The 14,253-nt window shown below is 48.2% G+C and overlaps 1 protein-coding gene across 3 annotated transcripts in view; it reads right to left on the minus strand.

Annotated features, from left to right (window-relative positions):
• Positions 1 to 14,253, minus strand: part of Thsd4 (thrombospondin type 1 domain containing 4) — a 517,345-nt gene that overhangs the window by 264,121 nt on the left and 238,971 nt on the right. The window lies entirely within an intron of this gene.

The following is a 14,253-nucleotide window of genomic DNA, read 5'->3' on the forward strand; positions in this document are numbered from 1 at the left end:
CTTCTTAGTAGGCGTAAGATTAGGGACAGTCACCAAAAACTTCAAGTGCTTGTTCGTGTGGGTGTGTGCACGCGTGCTTGACGGTACACACGCACGTACGTGCGGGTATATATGGAGGTCAGAGATCGGCAGCAGGATCTTCCTCACTTTCTCTCCACTCTACCTTTTTGTTATATTTATTCATTTGTGCGTGTGGACTATGTGATGGGGGAGGTGGATCAGAGAACGATTTGTGAGAGTCAGTTCTCTTCTTCTGATGTGGGTTCCTGGGATCAAACTCAGGTCACCAGGCTTCATGAGGAACAAGGCAGGAAGCCTCATTGCCCTGTGCCCTGTGCTTCCGTTCCTGCCTCGAGCTTCTGCTCTTCGTTTCGTCATGGCCTGTGACCTGAGAGCTGCAGGCTGAGGTGAACCCTTCCCTCCTCTATCTGCTTTTGGTGCTTTATCACAGGAATAGAAACCTGACTAAGATACCACTATAGCTGAGCATGACCTTGAACTTCTGATCCTCCTGATTCTACTTCTGAGTACTGTAAGTTTATGTGTGTGTCACCATATCTGCTTTTATGTGGTACCTAGATAAAAATCTGGGACTCGAGTGCCAGGCAAGCCTTCTACCAGGTGAGCTACATCCCAGCCTCGTGGTTTTTAATGCTTACATTCACTGAACACTGACTGCCAGCTGAACCAGCTATGAAGAATGAAGACACTGAGTGGCTCACTCACAACACATAGCAAGATGGTAGAGCCCTGCCATCGATCGGCAGGTTAACCCTTATTAGCACCGTGTTCCATCTGAACTGTCCCATGCTGGAAGCCCCGAGCTGTTCTAGATAGACAGACAGAAAGACAGACAGATGCCTCCAGCTGTTGCTCTTGGTTGTAGCCATGGCACCACCACCCTAGTCACCTCCCAGATGCCAACCTAACATACCCCCTCCCATGTCCGCAGTGTATCCTGGATAGCTGGGGACTTTGGGTGTGTGCTAGAGCAGCTGGTAAAGAAAGCCTGTGTCCAGCCTTGATCTTAAGGCTGCGATGTGGCCTGTTTTTGTTCTGTTTCTAAAGCTGCACATGTGCTCTTTCCCCAATTCCTCAGCATACCGCCGTCCATTCTGGGACAACTGCTGAAGCTGATGGGTCTCTCCCCGTGCCAAGCACTAGAGCTGACGACTGTCCCTCATCCTTTGATCCTGCCGATCCCAGCCTCGGCTGAGTCAGTGCTGTTAGAGGCCACAAGACCTCCCGCTCAGTGCCCCTCACTCCAAGCTCCTGCCTTCACCCCAGTCATTTTCTCCAAGCAGCGTGATCCCCAAGTCTTCCATCTCAAGAACCAGCTCTACAATGTGTGTTTCCTTCCCTCCTAGGGAGCCATATTCCCGCTACTGTCCCAGCCTAAACACAACGCATGCCCTCTTTGCTTCTGGGGATTTTTCCACCCCTTCTTCCATCTGGCTGGCATCCTTGCATCTACTCTCTGCCTACAACAAATTCTGTCTAACCTTTCAGATGTGGCTCAGCAGCCAGTTCCTGGAAACTTGCTCTGCTGTAGCCACTCCCTCTGCTCTCGCTATCTTCCTGCTGCATGGACTATCACACTTGGGAAGAAACCGGCCTCGCCCCAGTCCTCTCCTGCACAGTAGGAAAGGAAAGGAAAGCGGCCTCAGCACACTTGAACGCGCAGAGATGTGCTGAGTCACTCCCAGTGATGCCCAGGGTGAGAGAGCTTGTATGATGCTGTGTGCTTGGAGGCACTGTGTGTGGACCATTTGTTATCTTAGCAACGAATCTACTTTACAGATGAGAAGCCTGAGGCTAGAGGTGAATTTGCTAAAATGCCACACCGTTAGAGGCTAGCCGGGTGTGGCGGCGCACACCTTTGCTCCCAGCACTCTGGAGGCACAGGCAGGCAGATCTCTGAGTTCAAGGCCAGCCTGGTCTACAAAGTGAGTTCCAGGACAGCCAGGATTACACAGGAAACCCTGTCTCAAAAAACAAAAACCGTGGAAGGCTAGGAATCAGTGAACAAAACACCAGCATTCTTGCATGAGGACCTGATTTGAGTCCTCAGAGCCCACATAAAGCTGGCAAGGAACCCCAGTGCTCTTTTGCTGAGATAGAAGGCGTGGCAAGAATCCATCCCTGGAAGCTCAGGTCAGCTACCCTGAAGCACACAGCAGCAAACAAAAGAGACCTTGTCTCAAGCCAGGTGGACTGACGTTCTGGTTGTCTTCTGACCACCACAGGCACGGAGTGGCATGCCTGTGCCCCACAAATACGGACCCAGATCTGCCTCAGATACGGAAGTCTGGCTCTCAGCCCTCATCATTATTTTATGATTCCTTCCTCTTGGTGCAAAGCAGTGCAAACTCTGAAGTGGAAGTCCATCTCCTCAGAGTCAAGGGCAGTACCGGGCATGATGTCACAGAAACAGTGGCACTTGTTCACCTGTGATTTTTTGGTCACTGTTGTGTCAGGCACCATGCTGGAGCATTTCCAAGAGTCTCTGCCCTTGTAGGACAATCAATGCGTGCACACTTGTGACTTCACTCACTCAAGCTGAAAGCCTGTCTTCTAGTTATCACGGTGCGTGCTAAGGGCGTAAGGAAAGGACACCAGGTCCTAGTGAGACTGTAATCTCATGGAGTACACAGACATCAACTAAATGTCACATAAAAATGTAACATTGTCACAGTGGTGATTTCCCGAGAAGGGAAAGGGAGGACAGAAGAGTGCTCTGGGCAGAATGTGTCAGTCAGTTTTGTGTTCCTGGACTTAAAGCATCAAGGCAACTAACTTACAGGGAGAAAAGGTGTATTTAGACTGTACTTTTAGAAGTTCAAAGGCAAAGAACCCGTACTGGCTCAGTTCTACGGATGGCAGTGGCTGGCAGGTAGTGTCAGAACACAGGGCCGTATTTCAATCCAAGGAGGGAGAGGAGAGGGACAATCTTAGCTTTCTACTGTGATAAAACAAAACAAAACAAAAACCAAACACGACCAAAAGCAACTTGGGAAGAAAAGGACTTATTTCAGTTTACACTTTCAGCTAACATCCATCACTGAGGGAAGTCAGGCAAGGAACTCAAGGCAGGAACCTGGAGGCAGGAACTGAAGGAGCCATGGAAGAATGTGGCTTACTGCCTTGTTCCTCGTGGGTTGCTCACTCTGCTTTCTTTCTTTTGTGTCTTTTTAAAACTTTCTAAATAGACTTATTATTTGTTATGTATACAATGTTCTGCCTGCATGTACACCTGCAGGCCAGAAGAGGGCACCAGATCTCATTATAGATGGTTGGGAGCCACCAGGTAGTTGCTGGAAATTGAAGTCAGGACCTCTGGAAGAACAGCCAGTGCTCTCAACCTCTGAGCCATCTCTCCAGCCCTCACCCAGCTTTCTTATGGCACCCAGGACCACTAGCTCAAGGGTGGCACTGCTCACTGTGGCTGGGCCCTCCCATCTGAATTATTAATCAAGCCTTTTCCTGCAAGCCAATCTCATTGAGGGATTTTCTCAATTAAGATTCTCTCTTCTCAGATGACTCTGGTTTGTATCAAGTTGAAAATAAGCCAAAACAACCAGGACAGGGAGGAAGAGGAGGGGTGAGGAAATAGTGAAAGGGAGAGGGTAAGGGGACAGCAATGAGGGAAAGAGAGTTGAGACGGAAAAGGGGTGAGAGAAGGGAAGAGACGGAGTGCGTAAGGGAGAGAGGAAGAGAGATGGCCCCTACACTTCCCTTTGAGGACTCATTTCCACCGTCTAAAGACCTCCCACTAGGCCCCACTTCCTGAAGGCTGTACCACCTTTCAACACTTCCACAAAGCAGACCAAGCCCTTGGCATGTGATCTTTTGGATAACTCTCAAATTCCACCCACACTACAGAGATGTGCCTAGAGGCTGAGGACCTGACGCACTGAAGCAGCTAAGAGATGTTCTCTGTGTCTGAAGAAGGCCGTGGAGCCTGGCCGACAGCAGACAAGCTGCAGGAGCAGCCCAGACCAGGCGTGATCAGTGTTCCTATAGACAGAACGGAGAAGGTTCTCTGGAGTCCTGTGGGCATCAGGGCTTTTCCCCACACGTTTCCAGAGAGACATGGAAACAGCAGTGGCTTCCTGCTGTAGCAAGTTCCTGGACCCACAGTCTCACGGGAACCGGCTTAGCCAACTTTGCCCAAGTCAGCCAACCTTCTGAAATGTGTCCTTTTTCTCTCCTGTCACAGTAAATCCAAAGCTGGAAAAAATGACTGAAAACAAATGTCATGGTGGGGGGAAAACACCATGCTGTTCAAACTCTTCAAGCTGGGTGACGTGGGGTGTTACATCTGAAAATATTCTATTTAATAAAAACTGAAAGTCTGAAAGGGGTCCTGTCAGTAGAAACCAGCTTGGCCCACTGTCAGGAAGGAAGCCTGACAGCGTCAGCAGAAGCAGGAGCTCCTAACGAGTTTCTTATGGCTTGGGAAAACATATGCCCATCTGCGTGGATAATATGTGTGAAAAGTATGACAGGCGCACACCCTCCGGAAAGGCCACGTGGCGGAGGATTCTTGCTCGGAGGCCTGACTCAGGCTTCGGGAGCTGGGAGAGGGAAGCGAACTCTGGTACAGAACGTTCTACGAAAAACTCTCAGCAGCCAGAGAGCCTCAGGCAGAGGAAAGGGCAGCACTCAAGTGAGGAATCAGCTCACTCGGCTTCCAGATGGCTATCAATTTAGTAAGATCCATATGCATGTGCACGTGTGTGTACAGGTATGACACATCTTGTATGTATGTGTGGTATGGATGAGCATGTTTACGAGTTGTGTCTATATACGTAGGTTTTGTGTTTATACATACATATGTGCATTTGTATGTATACGCAGACATGTCTCTTCTGGGGTCTGCTGGTTATTAGGCCAAAGCTGTCAACAGTAATATGAACAAGCCATGGGTGTTAAGGTCTTGTGCTAGCTTGTTCTGGGGATGCTCTATCTCTGCCATCAGAGACCGACTTAGCATCTAGGTGGGTTCCGGGGACTCCAAAGCCAGGCCTCGGGCTTGCACTTCAATGACTGCGCCACCTCCCGCGATGAACTGCGTTCTTAATGGTAAATGCCTGACCTTTTAGCTGGCTTGATATAGTTCCATCTCACTGACCGCCACCCCTGACTCAGAGCAGGAAGAGTCCTGAGAGCTCAGCTAGGGGCCCGGAGAGATGGCTCAGCAATAAAGAGCACAGGCTGCTCTCCCAGAGGACCAACACTCAGTTTCCAGCTCCACAGCATCTGACACACGTGGCTTCCAAGGAGACCTGCACGCACATACTCACACAGCCACCACACACGAGTACGTAGCTAAAGAGAGTACTCAGGTTGGATGTGGTGACACTCAGGATGCAGAGGCAGGCGGACTCCAGCCTCGTGCACACGGTGAGACCTTGTCTAAAACAAGCAAACAAATCTCAGCTAGTCTGACCATTGTCCCTTAGCCAGGAAAGGCTCAGAAAGGTGTGTGGGGCTTTCAAAGTCACAGATGAGACCTCTGGGCTTCTTTCATGCCTCCCTGTTGTGCCTAGGTAAACAATAAGTTCAAAAAAAAACCAACCAACCAACCAACCAACCAACCAACCAACCAACCAACCAAACAAACAAACAGCTTAATCAGTTGTTCACTTGAATTAACAAACTCATTTACATGTCTCTATGCCAAGGGGGCTGAATAGACACGTCCAGACGTCCAGGAGCTTTCCAAACAATGCGCAGCAAGCCAGACAGCTCAGACACAAACAAGGGCGGACACAAAGGACGCCTGAGAGTGGCCTTTCCCGGCCAGTCTTCTACGAGCTTCTACAGTAGCCTGGGAACGAAGGCTGGCTCCTGCCGGCGTGTCCCTTTGCTCGTCCAGGGCAAATGTGAAAGACAGCCCTTTCAGCCACGGGGTGGAAACACTGGCTACTTCAGTCCCCAGTTATTTGAGGTTTGTTTTGCTTTGCGTGTTTGTTTCTTTGTTTTTGTTTTTGTTCCCTCAGGCCTTCTCTACAGGCAGAACACGGCCCATCCAAATCTGCACAGCTAAAAGGAGGCTTAAAAGAAAAGGCGGCTCTCTTCATCGCTACCTAACAAATGAACGCAGCCCCCAGCATTTAAGCTCTATGCTTGCTGGGATGAATGCTGGGGAGGAATAATCCCTCCAGTGATCACGGTTTGCTTTAAAAGACGTCAATCCCTACCGCCCCCCAACCCAGGCCAGCATCTCCGTCCCCAAAGACAAAGGAGGCTTTGGATAAATGAGAGTGGAGGTGCCCTTTTGGCAGCAAGAAAAGGAAATGCTGCGGGCAGCACAGCTCCCTCTCAGAGGAAGCCCCGGGAAGGAGTTCTCTCTGGGCCACACAAAGCGTGGCAGGAGCACATCATGCCAGAACCTAATTGAAACCTCAGGCTGAAACAGTGTTTTGCAGTATCTGGGGAGAAAAGATGGGCACAGACAAAGAGGAAAGACAAAAGCTGTGCACAGGAGAGGCAGGAAAAACAGCCCCGTTCTTGACCGTGGGACAATTTGGATGGTGGCCACTGAGTTAAATGGGGTGTAGCCTTCCTCCCAGGCTAACTGGGACCTGCGGCCACTTTGCAAAACTAGCTGCTGCCAACACTCTGATGCCACAGCCAAGGCCTTTAGGGCCCAAGAGGCTCTTCAAACCGCCATTGTCTTCAAAGGGTAGCGTGGAAGGTGCTGCTTAGATCCAGGACAACATCCAGTGAGAGAACAGAAGAGAGGCACAAAGACAGGAAGAGACGAGGGAACTGCAGAGAAACCTCAGCTAGAAACGTGCTTGCCATGTGAACACAAGGACCCCGGTGTAGTGGTCAGCATTCATGTAAAGGCCAGGCACACATGCCAAAACATACGATGAAGAGCTGCTGCAGGACATCCTGTATCAGCCTTTGGCTCCACACACCAATCCGTACGTAGGCGGCAGGAGTGGGGTGGTGGTGATGCGGGATTTCTGTGGGGCTCTTGCTCTGTCTGCGTCTGATTCTGCCACTAACTGAACTTGTGCCACTGGACAAGCTCTGGCTACGAACCTTGCCTTTCTTATCTGTCAGCGTGAGTATTGCGTATCTCAAAGACCTGACTCAGAGACAGATTAGCCATGCTTATAAACACACAGGCATTTCGAAAAAGCAAACTTTTTTTTCCCTGCCTTGAAACCGAATGCTCAGGGAAGTGGTGGCCTTCCTTCCTGCCTTCCTTCCGGCCTGCCTGCTTACCCGCCCACCTATGGGAGTTTTAAAAGAAGTGCACACACGGAACTATGGGTCTTGATGGCAAAGCAGCAACCAGTGGCAGATTTTTCCTTTTACGACGTCTTCCCTGGAAGGGAAGCAAATTGTTAGGCTTTTGTCTTTTCTGAGTTGTCTGCTCTTTTCATTTTCTTTGATAGTCATCATGGAAGCGTGGCCAAGTAGAAATACACCTGGAAGAAGAGTAGGCAGGGCAGTTCAGTGGTGCCTTGGCTGTACTTCAGGGTTCCAGCTAGTTGGTGGCCAAACCTTGGGAATGCTGCTCAGGGGTTCGTGACTCAACTTCCTTTCTCTTCAAGGTCTTGCAAGCAGCCACCTGCAGTTTTTATTTTGTCAATGGACCTGCACAGAGAGATCATTTCAGTCTCTGTGCTTATGAGAGTCTTATGCTTATGTGGTCCGAAGGGTCTCCAGCAGTTCAACCGTTACCAGCTGATAGACACACCCATTTATTTTTTTATTAAACTACATTTATGTATGTATGTATGTATGTATGTATGTATGTATGTATGTATGTATGTACATATATATATTTGCTTGTCTGGGTGTCAGAGACACACAGACACATGTGCAGAGATCAGAGGACTATTGCAGGAGTCAGGTTCACTGTTTACCCTGTGGCTTCTGGGGCTTGAACTCTGGTCACCAGACTTGGCACCACGCACTTTTACCCACTGAACTACCCTGCCATCATGAGACAGGATCTCTCCATGTAGCCCCATCTGGCCTCAAACTCATCCTCTGTCCACTTCAGCCTTCCGAGTGATAGGATTTCAGGTGTGTACCACCATACCTCGCTGGGAAATAAAATCTTAATGAGAGATGTCGTGGCTCAAAAGAGAAATAGCCCCCAAAGACTTCAGCATTTAAACACCTGGTCCTACTGGTCACTATTTTGGGGGCAGCGTTAGGAGCTGTGGCCTTGATAGAGGAAGTATGTCATGGGGGGTTTATAGCCTTGCCTAACTCCCAGGACTCCCCCCACTTCTCACCCCAACTCTCTCTGCTTCATGTGCTTTAAGACACATTTGATCTCCCAGTTTCCTGCTCTGACCCCCTGCCGCCAGGCCCTTCCCACCATTACAGACTTTCCCTCTGAAACGCAAGCCTAAATATGCTCTTTCATGGTAGTTTATCACAGTAACAGAAAAGTAACAAATACAAGGTATTTATTTACTAATGTTTTACGTCAGCAAACATCCCCACCAACACGTATTCTCAGTGTTAATGTGTAATAATGTAAATAATCTGTAAGGCTGGAAACACACACACACACACACACACACACACACACACACACACACACGGTTTACAAGTACATAAATATAGTGTGCGGTCGCCGCCTTCACTCCCCTGGAGTTCAGGTACGCACTTCACCGTGGCTCTGCAGACACAGCCTCATGCTCCGGTTTTGGACAGATGTAGCCGGCCATAATTCTCTAAAGTTGGAGGGGCCAGAGAAGGGGCGGGCGCTCTGCCCAGGCCGCTAACGGATTTATGACGGAGCAGTCCCAGTTATTAACCATCCTCCTTCCCACTGCACCACACAGACCAGCATACGATAAACATTCCTGGTAACTCAGTACTGCGAACTGCTCCTGGGGCAAGGTTCTGGCTAAGGGGCAAACCCTGGTTTAGATTCAGGTCTTTCCCCGTTTGAGAAGCCTAAGGTGAGGGGAAGGCTCTGAGATGGTGGAGACCAGCCAAAACTAGATTTGAACTCTGCAGGGCTTCGAAAGGCAGACATCGGTAGCTTATCTGCACAGCCCACGCACCTTCCACCAGTCCAGACCTTCAAATTCTCTCTCATCTAGCCTGGGTTTCCTCTTTCAGTTCGAGCCATGGAGCCAGTTCATCAAAAGCAAAGTCCCACTGCAACACTGAGTATTAACTGTCAAGATGGCAGGACAGGGAAACACAGGAGAGAAATCTCCAGACACACATGAGGGATTACGCATCCTCTGGGAAGGCCTGTGAGGGATCTTGTCTATTAGGTGAGTTCAGGAAGGAGGACTCAGGGAAAGTGGATGACGTCCTTCCCTAGGCTTGAGTCCTAGACCGTGGGGCTAGAGAGGAAGTGGGGCTGGAGAGACGACACAGAAGTTAAGAACACTTGATTGTTCCTGACAATCTGAGTTCAATTCTTAGCACTCACACTAGGCAGCTCACAGCCACCCGTTAACTCTAGTTCTAGACGATCCAGTGCCCATCTAGCCTTAGTGGGCATTCATGTATGTGCTGCATACACATATTCTCAGGCACACATATAAGAATGAATAAACGAACGAATGGATGAATGAATGAATAATGTTTTTTAAGGAGAAGGCTAGATGAAAGCATTCATCTCTCTCCGCTTTCTGATTATGGGTATGATGGGACCAGCTACTTTTAGACCATACTGCCTTCACTTCCTGCTTTGATAGACTGCATCACTGAACTATGAATTAAAATAAATCTGTTGTTCCCTGAAGTTGATTTTGTTTTGGCATTTTATCACAGCAATAGCAAAAAGAAACTAAGACACCCATGATAATCAAGTTAACAAACAGGAAATAAAAGCTCTCTTAAGCCTTTGGCTTGGATTCTATTGGGCCCATCCTATTCAGACCTTTATACCGTTTATTTTTGAGAATAAATAAATAAAGGCAAATGTTAACATTTTCTGATATGCATCTACCTACCCAAAAATGGAGCGGTGGCTTAGGGATGTTATTTATTCTTAGAAAATGCAGTTCCCACTTTATGACTAGAATGATGGCTATTACCAAAAACAAAACAAAACAAAATATAAGCGTTGGCAAGTGTGGCGGTTTGAATGAGAATGGCCTCCATAGGCTCAGAAATGTGTGTACTTGGTACCTAGTTGGTGAAACTGTGTGGGAAGGATTAGGAGGTGTGGCCTTGTTGGTGGCAATATGTCCCCGGAGGTGGGCTGGGAGGTTTCAAAGGCTCACGTAATGTTCAGTTTGCTCTTTCTGGCTCATGCTTGTGAATTAGGTGTGAGCTCTCAGCTGCTGCTCCAGCGCCACATCTGCATGTCTGCCAGCTGCCATGCTCCCCACCATGATGGCCATGGGCTCTAACTCTCTAACCATGAGCCCCAAATTAAATGCTTTCTTTCATAAGTTGCCTTGGCCACAGTGTTTTGTCATAGCTACAGAAAAGCAACTAAGACAGCAAGGATGTTTAAAAAAAAAAAACAAAAAAACAGAACCCCACACACTGTTGTTTAGGAATGTAAAATAGTACTATTGCGGAAAATGATAGAATTATTTTTCAAGACTATTTAGGAAAGAATTAACACATGACTCAGCATGCTGTATGTATAGTTATATCCCTGAAAAAGTTGAAAGGATATAAGAGTCTTGAGGAAATATGTATATACCTATGTTCATAGAAACATTAAAGGATTCAAAAATAGCGGATAACCATGAATATAAAAGATGCAGTGTAGCGTTACTCAGTTTTTAAAGGGGGAATTTGAACACTTGCTGCAATATAAATGAAACTTGAGGATATTATTTTGAGTGAAATAACATCAAACTGTGTGATCACACACACACACACACACACACACACACACACACATGCAAGTATACCTAGATAAAGACACTTGCGTGTTTACACCCAGAGGCAAGAGTGGGAAGTCCTGTGCCCTGCTTGGTCTCTCCACCTTACTTGCTTTCGGCGAGGTCTCTTATTGAACCTGGAGCTAACCTGGTAGCCACCCGGCTCCAGGGATCCCCCTTCCCCCAGCCCTCCCTTCCAGTGCTGGGATGGTATCATGATGTGTGTGTGACACTCTTTATATATGGCGGCTGGATCTGAACTCAGGTCCCAATTTTGCACAGCGAGTACCCTAACTCGTGGAAGCCACTCTCCATCTGCAAGAAGTTGCTGTTTGATGGGAAATGTGTCCGTCTTGACAGATAAGGCGCTCTGGGGCTTGCTCGCACAGCTTGAACATGTGTTACACTACTTAACCACACACTTAAAAACAGCCAAGACAGTCAATTTTGAGTATATTGCATAAAAACCCTAATATGCTAGAGTCCACACCAACCTCTTAAACAGTGGTTCTCGGCCTCCTAACACTGTGACCCTCTAATACAGCTCCTCATGTTGTGGTGACCCCAACCATAAAATTATTTCATTGCTACTTCATACCTGTAATTTTGATCTGATATGTGACCCCGGGAAAGGGTCATTTGACCCTCAGAGGGTTTGCGGCCAGGCTGAGAACTGCCCTAAAAGCCTTTTCATCCTCTCTATACACACCCCAACGTATCCAGCGAGCACTCCAGTCAGTGCCAGGGGCCAGATCAAAGGGCCGAGGGTGATTTCCCTGCAGACCATTCTGCCCAATGGTCTGTGCGCTCTATTGGTCCCCTCTCTCTCTGTAGCTGGGCAAATATAGGGATCTGAAAACCCAAAACCTTCCAGAAAGGAATGTGTTCTGGTGGATGGAAACACCAGCCGGCCTTTGGAAACCAAGGTGACGTGACTGACCTAAAATCAATGAGGCGAGTGTGACGCTGGCTGTGTGCGCCATTCCTGAGCTGCACACTGCAGCTCCACCTGTGATGGCACAGAGCTGGCACACAGCAGCTCTCCACAGCGTTGCTGGCCAAATGAATGAATCGTGGGGAGGGAAGGGGAGGAAAGCCAGCAGCTTGCCTGAAGAAACCTAAGAAGCCCTCAGCGTATCCAAACCTCAAATTGATCGCCTCTTGCTGGACAACTCCAAGGAGTGGTCCCTGCACAGCAAAGGTGGAGTTCATTGCAAAGTCTCTGGTTTTACAGAGGATGTGGGCCATCCAGAACACTGTTTTGATTTGTCTCTGTGCATGCATGGAATCCAAAAAAGCCCTTAACTGTTGATGGCCAAGACACAAATGTGTCTGCCTTTCCCTTGAGAGATTGAATAGCTCTATGTGGAGGGGAAAAACTAGATCAAAGGAAAGTCCAGATATTCCTGGCTGGACTGCAGCTAGAGAGTTCCTGGCCTGAGGAGAGGTGACCTCTGCTTGAACCAAGAGGAATGTGGAAGAGGGGTCTTGGCTGGCAAGAAAGATGCTTCTAATAAACTCACTGGGAATATGAGCTACTTGCTTGAGAGTCCTTGGCTCTCATATTCACTCCTAGGTCTTTGTTGTATATACTAATTAACAAAACAGATTTTTAAAAATAGTATATATTTATTCTTTGAAAATTACATTCATTAAAAACGTATTTTGGGCATATCCCTCCCTCCATACCTTTACCTCCCTCCAAACGCAGGCAGCGCCCCACCCCATCACCACCCCAATCGTGTGCTGGTTTTCCTAGCCTAATTAGTGCTGTCCATCACCCCTGGGTGTGGATCCATCTACGGAGGCAGGGCAACCAGAGGCCACATCACCATAGAAGAGAAGCGTGCCCTTCAGCAGCCATCAACTGCCATAGCTCCTCTGCCAAGCAAGGAGCTTTGGGGCCACTCCGCCATCCATGCTGGCATTTTGACTAGCTTGACCCTCTGCAGGTCGTGTCTGCAACAACGTAGGCTGCTGTCATTGTTCTTGGTGACCCCCAACCTGAACAGTAGGCCCTAGTGCTGAAGACACCACTCATCTGCATGCAGCAGACAGAGGGGTTGACCTTGAGCCACCCAGGGAACTCTGTTCTTTCTGGCTACTGCATATAGTAGCAGATAGATTTCTCTCTCTCTCTCTCTCTCTCTCTCTCTCTCTCTCTCTCTCTGTGTGTGTGTGTGTGTGTAAATATCTATGGAGACCAGAGGTACTGTACTGGATGGTTTTGTCAACTTGAATGAGTTAGAGTCATCAGAGTGGAAGGACCTCAGTTGAGAAAATGCCTCCATGAGATGCAGCTGTAAGGCATTTTCTTAATTAGTGATTGACAGGTGTTAGTGATTGATGGGTGTTAGTGATTGATGGGGAGGGCCCAGCCCAGCATGAATGATGCCATCCCTGGGCTGGTGTCCTGGTTTCTATAAGAAAGCAGGCTGAGCAAAGCCATGAGGAGCAATCCAGTAGCTGTGTACTCCATGGCCTCTGCATCAGCTCTTGCCTCAGGATCCTGCCCTGGTTGAGTTTCTGTCCTGACTTCCTTCCACGATGAACAGTGCTGTGGAAGTGTAAGCCAAATAAACCCTTTCTTCTCCAACTTGTTGTTTGGTCTTTGGTTTTTTTTTTTTTTTTTTTGTCACAGCAATAGAAATCCTAATTAAGGCAGGTGCTGTCCACTTTTTGTTTTTCAGGCAGGATCTCTCTCACTGGCCTGGGGCTCACTGAGGAGGCTGGCTGGCTGTTCAGTGAGCTGCTACACCTGTTTCCACACAGCTCTGGGATTCTAAGTACACACCACCAAACCTGCCTTTTTTTTTTTTTTCTTTCTTTCTTTCTTTCTTTTTTAAAACATCAAACTCAGGTCATATTTACAAGGTGAGTATTTGATGACTGTGCTATCTCTCCAGTCTCTACTTAAAAAATCATTTGGAAAAAGACCAGGGAAGAAAAGCCAAGCTACCAAAAATGATCCCCTTTAAGCTTAAAGCCATGCTGTCACCTTCAGCTAATCCTCATGAAACCCTCCGTGGGGGCCATTTGATTTGTAGCAAGAGAAAATGCATCAAACCCGGGAGCCTGGGGCAGATCTGAAAATGTTTCCCTAACCCTGTGGTCACCCAGACAACCAAGTCTCCTGATCCCCTTTCTTCCGCAGTTGGGCGGGACCTGTTGCTGGTGTTGTCCTAAATGTTAATGAGGTGGGCCTAGCTGCTCGCTCCCAGTGTTCTGCTATTCAGCTGTTCCAAACTGTGGCAAAAGCACCCTGCCCAAGTCCTCAAAGGCCCCCAAACAGAATACAGGCTGGCTCTGGAAACAACTTGACCCTAGGTCCACAGACAGAAAAGTAGAAAACTAAAGGAAAGAAGAAGAAGAAGAAGAAGAAGAAGAAGAAGAAGAAGAAGAAGAA

This window comes from Psammomys obesus, unplaced genomic scaffold, assembly GCF_907164565.1.
Source record: "Psammomys obesus unplaced genomic scaffold, mPsaObe1.curated_primary_1811, whole genome shotgun sequence".
NCBI lineage: Eukaryota > Metazoa > Chordata > Mammalia > Rodentia > Muridae > Psammomys > Psammomys obesus.